Below are 15736 nucleotides of genomic sequence, written 5' to 3' on the forward strand. Positions count from 1 at the left end.
GAGCATCTTCTAGTGCGGAGCACTTATGCGCATTAGACACAGTGAAATCTCCCCCTGTCTTCAAAATATCGCTGTGCCAGATCCCTGGACAGTTCACGGAGGGGTGCTTAATGATGTGTTGCTGGACCTCTATAAGGTTGTCCATGCATACGGTTCTTTTGTTCATCCTGAGAGTCAGGTGAAAGAGGATACGGTGGGGCATCTTCTGGTGCGCAGCACTTATGCTTATTAGACATAGTGAAATCTCTTCACTGCCTTCAAAATATCCCTGTGCCAGATCCCTGGCCGGTTCACGGAGGGTTTAACATATGCATGCTTGTAGACCTGTACATGGTTGTCCATGCATACGGTTTTTCTGCTCATCCTGGGAGCCAGTTGAATGACGATACGGTGGAGCATCTTCTGGTGCGCTGTAGTCATGGTCATTAGACACAGTGAAACTTCTCCATTGACTTCAAAATATCGCTGTGCCAGATCCCTGGCCAGTTCACAGAGGGGTGCTCATATGATGTGCTGCTGGACATGTATATGTTTGTACATGCACACGGTTCTTTTGTTCATCCTGGTAGGCAGGTGAACGAGGATATGGTGGAACATCTTCTGGTGAGCAGCACTTATGTTTATTAGACATATTGAAATCTCTTCACTGCCTTCAAATATCCCTGTGTCAGATCCCTGGCCAGTTCACGGAGGGTTGCTCATATGATGTGTTGCTGGACCTCAATATGGTTGTCCATGCACACGGTCCTTCTGTTCATCCTGGAAGCAAGGTGAACGAGGATACGGTGGACCATGTTCTGGAGCGCTGCACTCATGCTCCTTAGAAATAGGGAAATCACTTCACTGCCTTCCAATTATCCCTGTGCCAGATCCCTGGCCAGTTCACTGAGGGTTTATCATATGACATGCTTGTAGACCTGTATATGGTTGTCCATGCATTCGGTTCTTCTGCTCATCCTGGGAGCCGGTTAAATGACGATACGGTGGAGCATCTTCTGGTGCGCTGTACTCATGGTCATTAGACACAGTGAAACCTCTCCACTGACTTCAAAATATCGCTGTGCCAGATCCCTGGCCAATTCACGGAGGGTTGCTCATATGATGTGCTGCTGGACCTCAATATGGTTGTCCATGCACACGGTCCTTCTGTTCATCCTGGGTGCTAGGTGAACGAGGATAATGATGAGCATCTTCTGGTGCGCAGCACTCATGCTCATTAGACATAGTGAAATCTCTTCACTGCCTTCAAATTATCCCTGCGCAAGATCCCTTGCCAGTTCACTGAGGGTTGCTCATATGACGTGCTGCAAAACTTGTATATGGTTGTCCATGCATACAGTTCTTCTGCTCATCCTGGGAGGCAGGTGAACGAGGATACAGTGGACCATCTTCTAGTGCGGAGCACTCATGCGCATTAGACACAGTGAAATCTCCCCACTGTCTTCAAAATATCTCTGTGCCAGATCCCTGGCCAGTTCAAGGAGGGGTGCTCATATGATCTGCTGCTGGACCTGTATACGGTTGTGCATGCTTAGGATTCTTTTGTTCATCCTGAGAGTCAAGTGATAGAGGATATGGTGGGGCATCTTCTGGTGAGCAGCACTTATGCTTATTAGACATAGTGAAATCTCTTCACTGCCTTCAAAATATCCCTGTGCCAGATCCCTGGCCGGTTCACGGAGGGTTTAACATATGCATGCTTGTAGACCTGTACATGGTTGTCCATGCATACGGTTTTTCTGCTCATCCTGGGAGCCGGTTGAATGACGATACGGTGGAGCATCTTCTGGCGCGGTGTACTCATGGTCATTAGACACAGTGAAACATCTCCATTGACTTCAAAATATCGCTGTGCCAGATCCCTGGCCAGTTCACGGAGGGTTGCTCATATGATGTGCTGCTGGACATCTATATGTTTGTACATGCACACGGTTCTTTTGTTCATCCTGGTAGCCAGGTGAACGAGGATATGGTGGAGCATATTCTGGTGAGCAGCAGTTATGTTTATTAGACATAGTGAAATCTCTTCACTGTAGTCAAAATATCCGTATGCCATATTCCTGGCTGGTTCAAAGAGGGTTGCACATATGATGTGGTGCTGGAACTGTATATGGTTGTCCATGCATACGGTTTTTCTGCTCATCCTGGGAGCCGGTTGAATGACGATACGGTGGAGCATCTTCTGGCGCGGTGTACTCATGGTCATTAGACACAGTAAAACATCTCCATTGACTTCAAAATATCGCTGTGCCAGATCCCTGGCCAGTTCACGGAGGGTTGCTCATATGATGTGCTGCTGGACATCTATATGTTTGTACATGCACACGGTTCTTTTGTTCATCCTGGTAGCCAGGTGAACGAGGATATGGTGGAGCATATTCTGGTGAGCAGCAGTTATGTTTATTAGACATAGTGAAATCTCTTCACTGTAGTCAAAATATCCGTATGCCATATTCCTGACTGGTTCAAAGAGGGTTGCACATATGATGTGGTGCTGAAACTGTATATGGTTGTCCATGCATACGGTTTTTCTGCTCATCCTGGGAGCCGGTTGAATGACGATACGGTGGAGCATCTTCTGGCGCGGTGTACTCATGGTCATTAGACACAGTAAAACATCTCCATTGACTTCAAAATATCGCTGTGCCAGATCCCTGGCCAGTTCACGGAGGGTTGCTCATATGATGTGCTGCTGGACATCTATATGTTTGTACATGCACACGCTTCTTTTGTAAATCCTGGTAGCCAGGTGAACGTGGATGCGATGGAGCATCTTCATTTGAGCAGCAGTAATGCTCATTAGACATAGTGAAATGTCCTCACTACCTTCAAAATATCCCTGTGCGAGATCCCTGGCCAGTTCACGGACGGTTGCTCATATGACGTGCTGCAAGACCTGTATATGGTTGTCCATGCATACAGTTCTTCTGCTCATCCTGGGAGCCAGGTGAATGAGGATACACTGGAGCATCTTCTAGTGCGGAGCACTTATGCGCATTAGACACAGTGAAATCTCCCCCTGTCTTCAAAATATCGCTGTGCCAGATCCCTGGACAGTTCACGGAGGGGTGCTTAATGATGTGTTGCTGGACCTCTATAAGGTTGTCCATGCATACGGTTCTTTTGTTCATCCTGAGAGTCAGGTGAAAGAGGATACGGTGGGGCATCTTCTGGTGCGCAGCACTTATGCTTATTAGACATAGTGAAATCTCTTCACTGCCTTCAAAATATCCCTGTGCCAGATCCCTGGCCGGTTCACGGAGGGTTTAACATATGCATGCTTGTAGACCTGTACATGGTTGTCCATGCATACGGTTTTTCTGCTCATCCTGGGAGCCAGTTGAATGACGATACGGTGGAGCATCTTCTGGTGCGCTGTAGTCATGGTCATTAGACACAGTGAAACTTCTCCATTGACTTCAAAATATCGCTGTGCCAGATCCCTGGCCAGTTCACAGAGGGGTGCTCATATGATGTGCTGCTGGACATGTATATGTTTGTACATGCACACGGTTCTTTTGTTCATCCTGGTAGGCAGGTGAACGAGGATATGGTGGAACATCTTCTGGTGAGCAGCACTTATGTTTATTAGACATATTGAAATCTCTTCACTGCCTTCAAATATCCCTGTGTCAGATCCCTGGCCAGTTCACGGAGGGTTGCTCATATGATGTGTTGCTGGACCTCAATATGGTTGTCCATGCACACGGTCCTTCTGTTCATCCTGGAAGCAAGGTGAACGAGGATACGGTGGACCATGTTCTGGAGCGCTGCACTCATGCTCCTTAGAAATAGGGAAATCACTTCACTGCCTTCCAATTATCCCTGTGCCAGATCCCTGGCCAGTTCACTGAGGGTTTATCATATGACATGCTTGTAGACCTGTATATGGTTGTCCATGCATTCGGTTCTTCTGCTCATCCTGGGAGCCGGTTAAATGACGATACGGTGGAGCATCTTCTGGTGCGCTGTACTCATGGTCATTAGACACAGTGAAACCTCTCCACTGACTTCAAAATATCGCTGTGCCAGATCCCTGGCCAATTCACGGAGGGTTGCTCATATGATGTGCTGCTGGACCTCAATATGGTTGTCCATGCACACGGTCCTTCTGTTCATCCTGGGTGCTAGGTGAACGAGGATAATGATGAGCATCTTCTGGTGCGCAGCACTCATGCTCATTAGACATAGTGAAATCTCTTCACTGCCTTCAAATTATCCCTGCGCAAGATCCCTTGCCAGTTCACTGAGGGTTGCTCATATGACGTGCTGCAAAACTTGTATATGGTTGTCCATGCATACAGTTCTTCTGCTCATCCTGGGAGGCAGGTGAACGAGGATACAGTGGACCATCTTCTAGTGCGGAGCACTCATGCGCATTAGACACAGTGAAATCTCCCCACTGTCTTCAAAATATCTCTGTGCCAGATCCCTGGCCAGTTCAAGGAGGGGTGCTCATATGATCTGCTGCTGGACCTGTATACGGTTGTGCATGCTTAGGATTCTTTTGTTCATCCTGAGAGTCAAGTGATAGAGGATATGGTGGGGCATCTTCTGGTGAGCAGCACTTATGCTTATTAGACATAGTGAAATCTCTTCACTGCCTTCAAAATATCCCTGTGCCAGATCCCTGGCCGGTTCACGGAGGGTTTAACATATGCATGCTTGTAGACCTGTACATGGTTGTCCATGCATACGGTTTTTCTGCTCATCCTGGGAGCCGGTTGAATGACGATACGGTGGAGCATCTTCTGGCGCGGTGTACTCATGGTCATTAGACACAGTGAAACATCTCCATTGACTTCAAAATATCGCTGTGCCAGATCCCTGGCCAGTTCACGGAGGGTTGCTCATATGATGTGCTGCTGGACATCTATATGTTTGTACATGCACACGGTTCTTTTGTTCATCCTGGTAGCCAGGTGAACGAGGATATGGTGGAGCATATTCTGGTGAGCAGCAGTTATGTTTATTAGACATAGTGAAATCTCTTCACTGTAGTCAAAATATCCGTATGCCATATTCCTGGCTGGTTCAAAGAGGGTTGCACATATGATGTGGTGCTGGAACTGTATATGGTTGTCCATGCATACGGTTTTTCTGCTCATCCTGGGAGCCGGTTGAATGACGATACGGTGGAGCATCTTCTGGCGCGGTGTACTCATGGTCATTAGACACAGTAAAACATCTCCATTGACTTCAAAATATCGCTGTGCCAGATCCCTGGCCAGTTCACGGAGGGTTGCTCATATGATGTGCTGCTGGACATCTATATGTTTGTACATGCACACGGTTCTTTTGTTCATCCTGGTAGCCAGGTGAACGAGGATATGGTGGAGCATATTCTGGTGAGCAGCAGTTATGTTTATTAGACATAGTGAAATCTCTTCACTGTAGTCAAAATATCCGTATGCCATATTCCTGACTGGTTCAAAGAGGGTTGCACATATGATGTGGTGCTGAAACTGTATATGGTTGTCCATGCATACGGTTTTTCTGCTCATCCTGGGAGCCGGTTGAATGACGATACGGTGGAGCATCTTCTGGCGCGGTGTACTCATGGTCATTAGACACAGTAAAACATCTCCATTGACTTCAAAATATCGCTGTGCCAGATCCCTGGCCAGTTCACGGAGGGTTGCTCATATGATGTGCTGCTGGACATCTATATGTTTGTACATGCACACGCTTCTTTTGTAAATCCTGGTAGCCAGGTGAACGAGGATGCGATGGAGCATCTTCATTTGAGCAGCAGTAATGCTCATTAGACATAGTGAAATGTCCTCACTACCTTCAAAATATCCCTGTGCGAGATCCCTGGCCAGTTCACGGACGGTTGCTCATATGACGTGCTGCAAGACCTGTATATGGTTGTCCATGCATACAGTTCTTCTGCTCATCCTGGGAGCCAGGTGAATGAGGATACACTGGAGCATCTTCTAGTGCGGAGCACTTATGCGCATTAGACACAGTGAAATCTCCCCCTGTCTTCAAAATATCGCTGTGCCAGATCCCTGGACAGTTCACGGAGGGGTGCTTAATGATGTGTTGCTGGACCTCTATAAGGTTGTCCATGCATACGGTTCTTTTGTTCATCCTGAGAGTCAGGTGAAAGAGGATACGGTGGGGCATCTTCTGGTGCGCAGCACTTATGCTTATTAGACATAGTGAAATCTCTTCACTGCCTTCAAAATATCCCTGTGCCAGATCCCTGGCCGGTTCACGGAGGGTTTAACATATGCATGCTTGTAGACCTGTACATGGTTGTCCATGCATACGGTTTTTCTGCTCATCCTGGGAGCCAGTTGAATGACGATACGGTGGAGCATCTTCTGGTGCGCTGTAGTCATGGTCATTAGACACAGTGAAACATCTCCATTGACTTCAAAATATCGCTGTGCCAGATCCCTGGCCAGTTCACGGAGGGGTGCTCATATGATGTGCTGCTGGACATGTATATGTTTGTACATGCACACGGTTCTTTTGTTCATCCTGGTAGGCAGGTGAACGAGGATATGGTGGAACATCTTCTGGTGAGCAGCACTTATGTTTATTAGACATATTGAAATCTCTTCACTGCCTTCAAATATCCCTGTGTCAGATCCCTGGCCAGTTCACGGAGGGTTGCTCATATGATGTGTTGCTGGACCTCAATATGGTTGTCTATGCACACGGTCCTTCTGTTCATCCTGGAAGCAAGGTGAACGAGGATACGGTGGACCATGTTCTGGAGCGCTGCACTCATGCTCCTTAGAAATAGGGAAATCACTTCACTGCCTTCCAATTATCCCTGTGCCAGATCCCTGGCCAGTTCACTGAGGGTTTATCATATGACATGCTTGTAGACCTGTATATGGTTGTCCATGCATTCGGTTCTTCTGCTCATCCTGGGAGCCGGTTAAATGACGATACGGTGGAGCATCTTCTGGTGCGCTGTACTCATGGTCATTAGACACAGTGAAACCTCTCCACTGACTTCAAAATATCGCTGTGCCAGATCCCTGGCCAATTCACGGAGGGTTGCTCATATGATGTGCTGCTGGACCTCAATATGGTTGTCCATGCACACGGTCCTTCTGTTCATCCTGGGTGCTAGGTGAACGAGGATAATGATGAGCATCTTCTGGTGCGCAGCACTCATGCTCATTAGACATAGTGAAATCTCTTCACTGCCTTCAAATTATCCCTGCGCAAGATCCCTTGCCAGTTCACTGAGGGTTGCTCATATGACGTGCTGCAAAACTTGTATATGGTTGTCCATGCATACAGTTCTTCTGCTCATCCTGGGAGGCAGGTGAATGAGGATACAGTGGACCATCTTCTAGTGCGGAGCACTCATGTGCATTAGACACAGTGAAATCTCCCCACTGTCTTCAAAATATCTCTGTGCCAGATCCCTGGCCAGTTCAAGGAGGGGTGCTCATATGATCTGCTGCTGGACCTGTATACGGTTGTGCATGCTTAGGATTCTTTTGTTCATCCTGAGAGTCAAGTGATAGAGGATATGGTTGGGCATCTTCTGGTGAGCAGCACTTATGCTTATTAGACATAGTGAAATCTCTTCACTGCCTTCAAAATATCCCTGTGCCAGATCCCTGGCCGGTTCACGGAGGGTTTAACATATGCATGCTTGTAGACCTGTACATGGTTGTCCATGCATACGGTTTTTCTGCTCATCCTGGGAGCCGGTTGAATGACGATACGGTGGAGCATCTCCTGGTGCGCTGTAGTCATGGTCATTAGACACAGTGAAACATCTCCATTGACTTCAAAATATCGCTGTGCCAGATCCCTGGCCAGTTCACGGAGGGTTGCTCATATGATGTGCTGCTGGACATCTATATGTTTGTACATGCACACGGTTCTTTTGTTCATCCTGGTAGCCAGGTGAACGAGGATATGGTGGAGCATATTCTGGTGAGCAGCAGTTATGTTTATTAGACATAGTGAAATCTCTTCACTGTAGTCAAAATATCCGTATGCCATATTCCTGGCTGGTTCAAAGAGGGTTGCACATATGATGTGGTGCTGGAACTGTATATGGTTGTCCATGCATACGGTTTTTCTGCTCATCCTGGGAGCCGGTTGAATGACGATACGGTGGAGCATCTTCTGGCGCGGTGTACTCATGGTCATTAGACACAGTAAAACATCTCCATTGACTTCAAAATATCGCTGTGCCAGATCCCTGGCCAGTTCACGGAGGGTTGCTCATATGATGTGCTGCTGGACATCTATATGTTTGTACATGCACACGGTTCTTTTGTTCATCCTGGTAGCCAGGTGAACGAGGATATGGTGGAGCATATTCTGGTGAGCAGCAGTTATGTTTATTAGACATAGTGAAATCTCTTCACTGTAGTCAAAATATCCGTATGCCATATTCCTGGCTGGTTCAAAGAGGGTTGCACATATGATGTGGTGCTGAAACTGTATATGGTTGTCCATGCATACGGTTTTTCTGCTCATCCTGGGAGCCGGTTGAATGACGATACGGTGGAGCATCTTCTGGCGCGGTGTACTCATGGTCATTAGACACAGTAAAACATCTCCATTGACTTCAAAATATCGCTGTGCCAGATCCCTGGCCAGTTCACGGAGGGTTGCTCATATGATGTGCTGCTGGACATCTATATGTTTGTACATGCACACGCTTCTTTTGTAAATCCTGGTAGCCAGGTGAACGAGGATACGATGGAGCATCTTCATTTGAGCAGCAGTAATGCTCATTAGACATAGTGAAATGTCCTCACTACCTTCAAAATATCCCTGTGCGAGATCCCTGGCCAGTTCACGGACGGTTGCTCATATGACGTGCTGCAAGACCTGTATATGGTTGTCCATGCATACAGTTCTTCTGCTCATCCTTGGAGCCAGGTGAATGAGGATACACTGGAGCATCTTCTAGTGCGGAGCACTTATGCGCATTAGATACAGTGAAATCTCCCGACCGTGTTCAAAATATCGCTGTGCCAGATCCCTGGACAGTTCACGGAGGGGTGCTTAATGATGTGTTGCTGGACCTCTATAGGGTTGTCCATGCTTTCGGTTCTTTTGTTCACCCTGAGAGTCAGGTGAATGAGGATACGGTGGGGCATCTTCCGGTGCGCAGCACTTATGCTTATTAGACATAGTGAAATCTCTTCACTGCCTTGAAATATGCCTGTGCCAGATCCCTGGCCGGTTCACGGAGGGTTTAACATATGCATGCTTGTAGACCTGTACATGGTTGTCCATGCATACGGTTTTTCTGCTCATCCTGGGAGCCAGTTGAATGACGATACGGTGGAGCATCTTCTGGCGCGGTGTACTCATGGTCATCAGACAAAGTAAAACATCTCCATTGACTTCAAAATATCGCTGTGCCAGATCCCTGGCCAGTTCACGGAGGGTTGCTCATATGATGTGCTGCTGGACATCTATATGTTTGTACATGCACACGCTTCTTTTGTAAATCCTGGTAGCCAGGTGAACGAGGATACGATGGAGCATCTTCATTTGAGCAGCACTAATGCTCATTAGACATAGTGAAATGTCTTCACTACCTTCAAAATATCCCCGAGCCAGATCCCTGGCCAGTTCACGGAGGGTTGCTCATATGACGTGCTGCAAGACCTGTATATGGTTGTCCATGCATACAGTTCTTCTGCTCATCCTGGGAGCCAGGTGAATGAGGATACACTGGAGCATCTTCTAGTGCGGAGCACTTATGCGCATTAGACACAGTGAAATCTCCCCCTGTCTTCAAAATATCGCTGTGCCAGATCCCTGGACAGTTCACGGAGGGGTGCTTAATGATGTGTTGCTGGACCTCTATAAGGTTGTCCATGCATACGGTTCTTTTGTTCATCCTGAGAGTCAGGTGAAAGAGGAAACGGTGGGGCATCTTCTGGTGCGCAGCACTTATGCTTATTAGACATAGTGAAATCTCTTCACTGCCTTCAAAATATCCCTGTGCCAGATCCCTGGCCGGTTCACGGAGGGTTTAACATATGCATGCTTGTAGACCTGTACATGGTTGTCCATGCATACGGTTTTTCTGCTCATCCTGGGAGCCAGTTGAATGACGATACGGTGGAGCATCTTCTGGTGCGCTGTAGTCATGGTCATTAGACACAGTGAAACATCTCCATTGACTTCAAAATATCGCTGTGCCAGATCCCTGGCCAGTTCACGGAGGGGTGCTCATATGATGTGCTGCTGGACATGTATATGTTTGTACATGCACACGGTTCTTTTGTTCATCCTGGTAGGCAGGTGAACGAGGATATGGTGGAACATCTTCTGGTGAGCAGCACTTATGTTTATTAGACATATTGAAATCTCTTCACTGCCTTCAAATATCCCTGTGTCAGATCCCTGGCCAGTTCACGGAGGGTTGATCATATGATGTGTTGCTGGACCTCAATATGTTTGTCCATGCACACGGTCCTTCTGTTCATCCTGGAAGCAAGGTGAACGAGGATACGGTGGACCATGTTCTGGAGCGCTGCACTCATGCTCCTTAGAAATAGGGAAATCACTTCACTGCCTTCCAATTATCCCTGTGCCAGATCCCTGGCCAGTTCACTGAGGGTTTATCATATGACATGCTTGTAGACCTGTATATGGTTGTCCATGCATTCGGTTCTTCTGCTCATCCTGGGAGCCGGTTAAATGACGATACGGTGGAGCATCTTCTGGTGCGCTGTACTCATGGTCATTAGACACAGTGAAACCTCTCCACTGACTTCAAAATATCGCTGTGCCAGATCCCTGGCCAATTCACGGAGGGTTGCTCATATGATGTGCTGCTGGACCTCAATATGGTTGTCCATGCACACGGTCCTTCTGTTCATCCTGGGTGCTAGGTGAACGAGGATAATGATGAGCATCTTCTGGTGCGCAGCACTCATGCTCATTAGACATAGTGAAATCTCTTCACTGCCTTCAAATTATCCCTGCGCAAGATCCCTTGCCAGTTCACTGAGGGTTGCTCATATGACGTGCTGCAAAACTTGTATATGGTTGTCCATGCATACAGTTCTTCTGCTCATCCTGGGAGGCAGGTGAACGAGGATACAGTGGACCATCTTCTAGTGCGGAGCACTCATGCGCATTAGACACAGTGAAATCTCCCCACTGTCTTCAAAATATCTCTGTGCCAGATCCCTGGCCAGTTCAAGGAGGGGTGCTCATATGATCTGCTGCTGGACCTGTATACGGTTGTGCATGCTTAGGATTCTTTTGTTCATCCTGAGAGTCAAGTGATAGAGGATATGGTGGGGCATCTTCTGGTGAGCAGCACTTATGCTTATTAGACATAGTGAAATCTCTTCACTGCCTTCAAAATATCCCTGTGCCAGATCCCTGGCCGGTTCACGGAGGGTTTAACATATGCATGCTTGTAGACCTGTACATGGTTGTCCATGCATACGGTTTTTCTGCTCATCCTGGGAGCCGGTTGAATGACGATACGGTGGAGCATCTCCTGGTGCGCTGTAGTCATGGTCATTAGACACAGTGAAACATCTCCATTGACTTCAAAATATCGCTGTGCCAGATCCCTGGCCAGTTCACGGAGGGTTGCTCATATGATGTGCTGCTGGACATCTATATGTTTGTACATGCACACGGTTCTTTTGTTCATCCTGGTAGCCAGGTGAACGAGGATATGGTGGAGCATATTCTGGTGATCAGCAGTTATGTTTATTAGACATAGTGAAATCTCTTCACTGTAGCCAAAATATCCGTATGCCATATTCCTGGCTGGTTCAAAGAGGGTTGCACATATGATGTGGTGCTGGAACTGTATATGGTTGTCCATGCATACGGTTTTTCTGCTCATCCTGGGAGCCGGTTGAATGACGATACGGTGGAGCATCTTCTGGCGCGGTGTACTCATGGTCATTAGACACAGTAAAACATCTCCATTGACTTCAAAATATCGCTGTGCCAGATCCCTGGCCAGTTCACGGAGGGTTGCTCATATGATGTGCTGCTGGACATCTATATGTTTGTACATGCACACGGTTCTTTTGTTCATCCTGGTAGCCAGGTGAACGAGGATATGGTGGAGCATATTCTGGTGAGCAGCAGTTATGTTTATTAGACATAGTGAAATCTCTTCACTGTAGTCAAATATCCGTATGCCATATTCCTGGCTGGTTCAAAGAGGGTTGCACATATGATGTGGTGCTGAAACTGTATATGCTTGTCCATGCATACGGTTTTTCTGCTCATCCTGGGAGCCGGTTGAATGACGATACGGTGGAGCATCTTCTGGCGCGGTGTACTCATGGTCATTAGACACAGTAAAACATCTCCATTGACTTCAAAATATCGCTGTGCCAGATCCCTGGCCAGTTCACGGAGGGTTGCTCATATGATGTGCTGCTGGATATCTATATGTTTGTACATGCATACGCTTCTTCTGCTCATCCTGGGAGCCAGGTGAATGAGGATACACTGGAGCATCTTCTAGTGCGGAGCACTTATGCGCATTAGACACAGTGAAATCTCCCCCTGTCTTCAAAATATCGCTGTGCCAGATCCCTGGACAGTTCACGGAGGGGTGCTTAATGATGTGTTGCTGGACCTCTATAAGGTTGTCCATGCATACGGTTCTTTTGTTCATCCTGAGAGTCAGGTGAAAGAGGATACGGTGGGGCATCTTCCGGTGCGCAGCACTTATGCTTATTAGACATAGTGAAATCTCTTCACTGCCTTGAAATATCCCTGTGCCAGATCCCTGGCCGGTTCACGGAGGGTTTAACATATGCATGCTTGTAGACCTGTACATGGTTGTCCATGCATACGGTTTTTCTGCTCATCCTGGGAGCCAGTTGAATGACGATACGGTGGAGCATCTTCTGGCGCGGTGTACTCATGGTCATCAGACAAATTAAAACATCTCCATTGACTTCAAAATATCGCTGTGCCAGATCCCTGGCCAGTTCACGGAGGGTTGCTCATATGATGTGCTGCTGGACATCTATATGTTTGTACATGCACACGCTTCTTTTGTTCATCCTGGTAGCCAGGTGAACGAGGATATGGTGGAGCATATTCTGGTGAGCAGCAGTTATGTTTATTAGACATAGTGAAATCTCTTCACTGTAGTCAAAATATCCGTATGCCATATTCCTGGCTGGTTCAAAGAGGGTTGCACATATGATGTGGTGCTGGAACTGTATATGGTTGTCCATGCATACGGTTTTTCTGCTCATCCTGGGAGCCGGTTGAATGACGATACGGTGGAGCATCTTCTGGCGCGGTGTACTCATGGTCATTAGACACAGTAAAACATCTCCATTGACTTCAAAATATCGCTGTGCCAGATCCCTGGCCAGTTCACGGAGGGTTGCTCATATGATGTGCTGCTGGACATCTATATGTTTGTACATGCACACGGTTCTTTTGTTCATCCTGGTAGCCAGGTGAACGAGGATATGGTGGAGCATATTCTGGTGAGCAGCAGTTATGTTTATTAGACATAGTGAAATCTCTTCACTGTAGTCAAATATCCGTATGCCATATTCCTGGCTGGTTCAAAGAGGGTTGCACATATGATGTGGTGCTGAAACTGTATATGGTTGTCCATGCATACGGTTTTTCTGCTCATCCTGGGAGCCGGTTGAATGACGATACGGTGGAGCATCTTCTGGCGCGGTGTACTCATGGTCATTAGACACAGTAAAACATCTCCATTGACTTCAAAATATCGCTGTGCCAGATCCCTGGCCAGTTCACGGAGGGTTGCTCATATGATGTGCTGCTGGACATCTATATGTTTGTACATGCATACGCTTCTTCTGCTCATCCTGGGAGCCAGGTGAATGAGGATACACTGGAGCATCTTCTAGTGCGGAGCACTTATGCGCATTAGACACAGTGAAATCTCCCCCTGTCTTCAAAATATCGCTGTGCCAGATCCCTGGACAGTTCACGGAGGGGTGCTTAATGATGTGTTGCTGGACCTCTATAAGGTTGTCCATGCATACGGTTCTTTTGTTCATCCTGAGAGTCAGGTGAAAGAGGATACGGTGGGGCATCTTCCGGTGCGCAGCACTTATGCTTATTAGACATAGTGAAATCTCTTCACTGCCTTGAAATATCCCTGTGCCAGATCCCTGGCCGGTTCACGGAGGGTTTAACATATGCATGCTTGTAGACCTGTACATGGTTGTCCATGCATACGGTTTTTCTGCTCATCCTGGGAGCCAGTTGAATGACGATACGGTGGAGCATCTTCTGGCGCGGTGTACTCATGGTCATCAGACAAATTAAAACATCTCCATTGACTTCAAAATATCGCTGTGCCAGATCCCTGGCCAGTTCACGGAGGGTTGCTCATATGATGTGCTGCTGGACATCTATATGTTTGTACATGCACACGCTTCTTTTGTAAATCCTGGTAGCCAGGTGAACGAGGATACGATGGAGCATCTTCATTTGAGCAGCACTAATGCTCATTAGACATAGTGAAATGTCTTCACTACTTTCAAAATATCCCCGAGCCAGATCCCTGGCCAGTTCACGGAGGGTTGCTCATATGACGTGCTGCAAGACCTGTATATGGTTGTCCATGCATACAGTTCTTCTGCTCATCCTGGGAGCCAGGTGAATGAGGATACACTGGAGCATCTTCTAGTGCGGAGCACTTATGCGCATTAGACACAGTGAAATCTCCCCCTGTCTTCAAAATATCGCTGTGCCAGATCCCTGGACAGTTCACGGAGGGGTGCTTAATGATGTGTTGCTGGACCTCTATAAGGTTGTCCATGCATACGGTTCTTTTGTTCATCCTGAGAGTCAGGTGAAAGAGGATACGGTGGGGCATCTTCTGGTGCGCAGCACTTATGCTTATTAGACATAGTGAAATCTCTTCACTGCCTTCAAAATATCCCTGTGCCAGATCCCTGGCCGGTTCACGGAGGGTTTAACATATGCATGCTTGTAGACCTGTACATGGTTGTCCATGCATACGGTTTTTCTGCTCATCCTGGGAGCCAGTTGAATGACGATACGGTGGAGCATCTTCTGGTGCGCTGTAGTCATGGTCATTAGACACAGTGAAACATCTCCATTGACTTCAAAATATCGCTGTGCCAGATCCCTGGCCAGTTCACGGAGGGGTGCTCATATGATGTGCTGCTGGACATGTATATGTTTGTACATGCACACGGTTCTTTTGTTCATCCTGGTAGGCAGGTGAACGAGGATATGGTGGAACATCTTCTGGTGAGCAGCACTTATGTTTATTAGACATATTGAAATCTCTTCACTGCCTTCAAATATCCCTGTGTCAGATCCCTGGCCAGTTCACGGAGGGTTGCTCATATGATGTGTTGCTGGACCTCAATATGGTTGTCCATGCACACGGTCCTTCTGTTCATCCTGGAAGCAAGGTGAACGAGGATACGGTGGACCATGTTCTGGAGCGCTGCACTCATGCTCCTTAGAAATAGGGAAATCACTTCACTGCCTTCCAATTATCCCTGTGCCAGATCCCTGGCCAGTTCACTGAGGGTTTATCATATGACATGCTTGTAGACCTGTATATGGTTGTCCATGCATTCGGTTCTTCTGCTCATCCTGGGAGCCGGTTAAATGACGATACGGTGGAGCATCTTCTGGTGCGCTGTACTCATGGTCATTAGACACAGTGAAACATCTCCACGGACTTCAAAATATCGCTGTGCCAGATCCCTGGCCAATTCACGGAGGGTTGCTCATATGATGTGCTGCTGGACCT

At 47.4% G+C, this 15736-nt stretch overlaps 1 protein-coding gene across 1 annotated transcript in view; it reads right to left on the bottom strand.

Moving 5' to 3' along the window:
• Positions 1–15736, bottom strand: part of LOC132577940 (probetacellulin-like) — a 572782-nt gene that overhangs the window by 502775 nt on the left and 54271 nt on the right. The gene's annotated exons all lie outside the window — the stretch shown is intronic.

Source organism: Heteronotia binoei, chromosome 10, assembly GCF_032191835.1.
Source record: "Heteronotia binoei isolate CCM8104 ecotype False Entrance Well chromosome 10, APGP_CSIRO_Hbin_v1, whole genome shotgun sequence".
In the NCBI taxonomy this organism is placed as follows: Eukaryota; Metazoa; Chordata; class Lepidosauria; order Squamata; family Gekkonidae; genus Heteronotia; species Heteronotia binoei.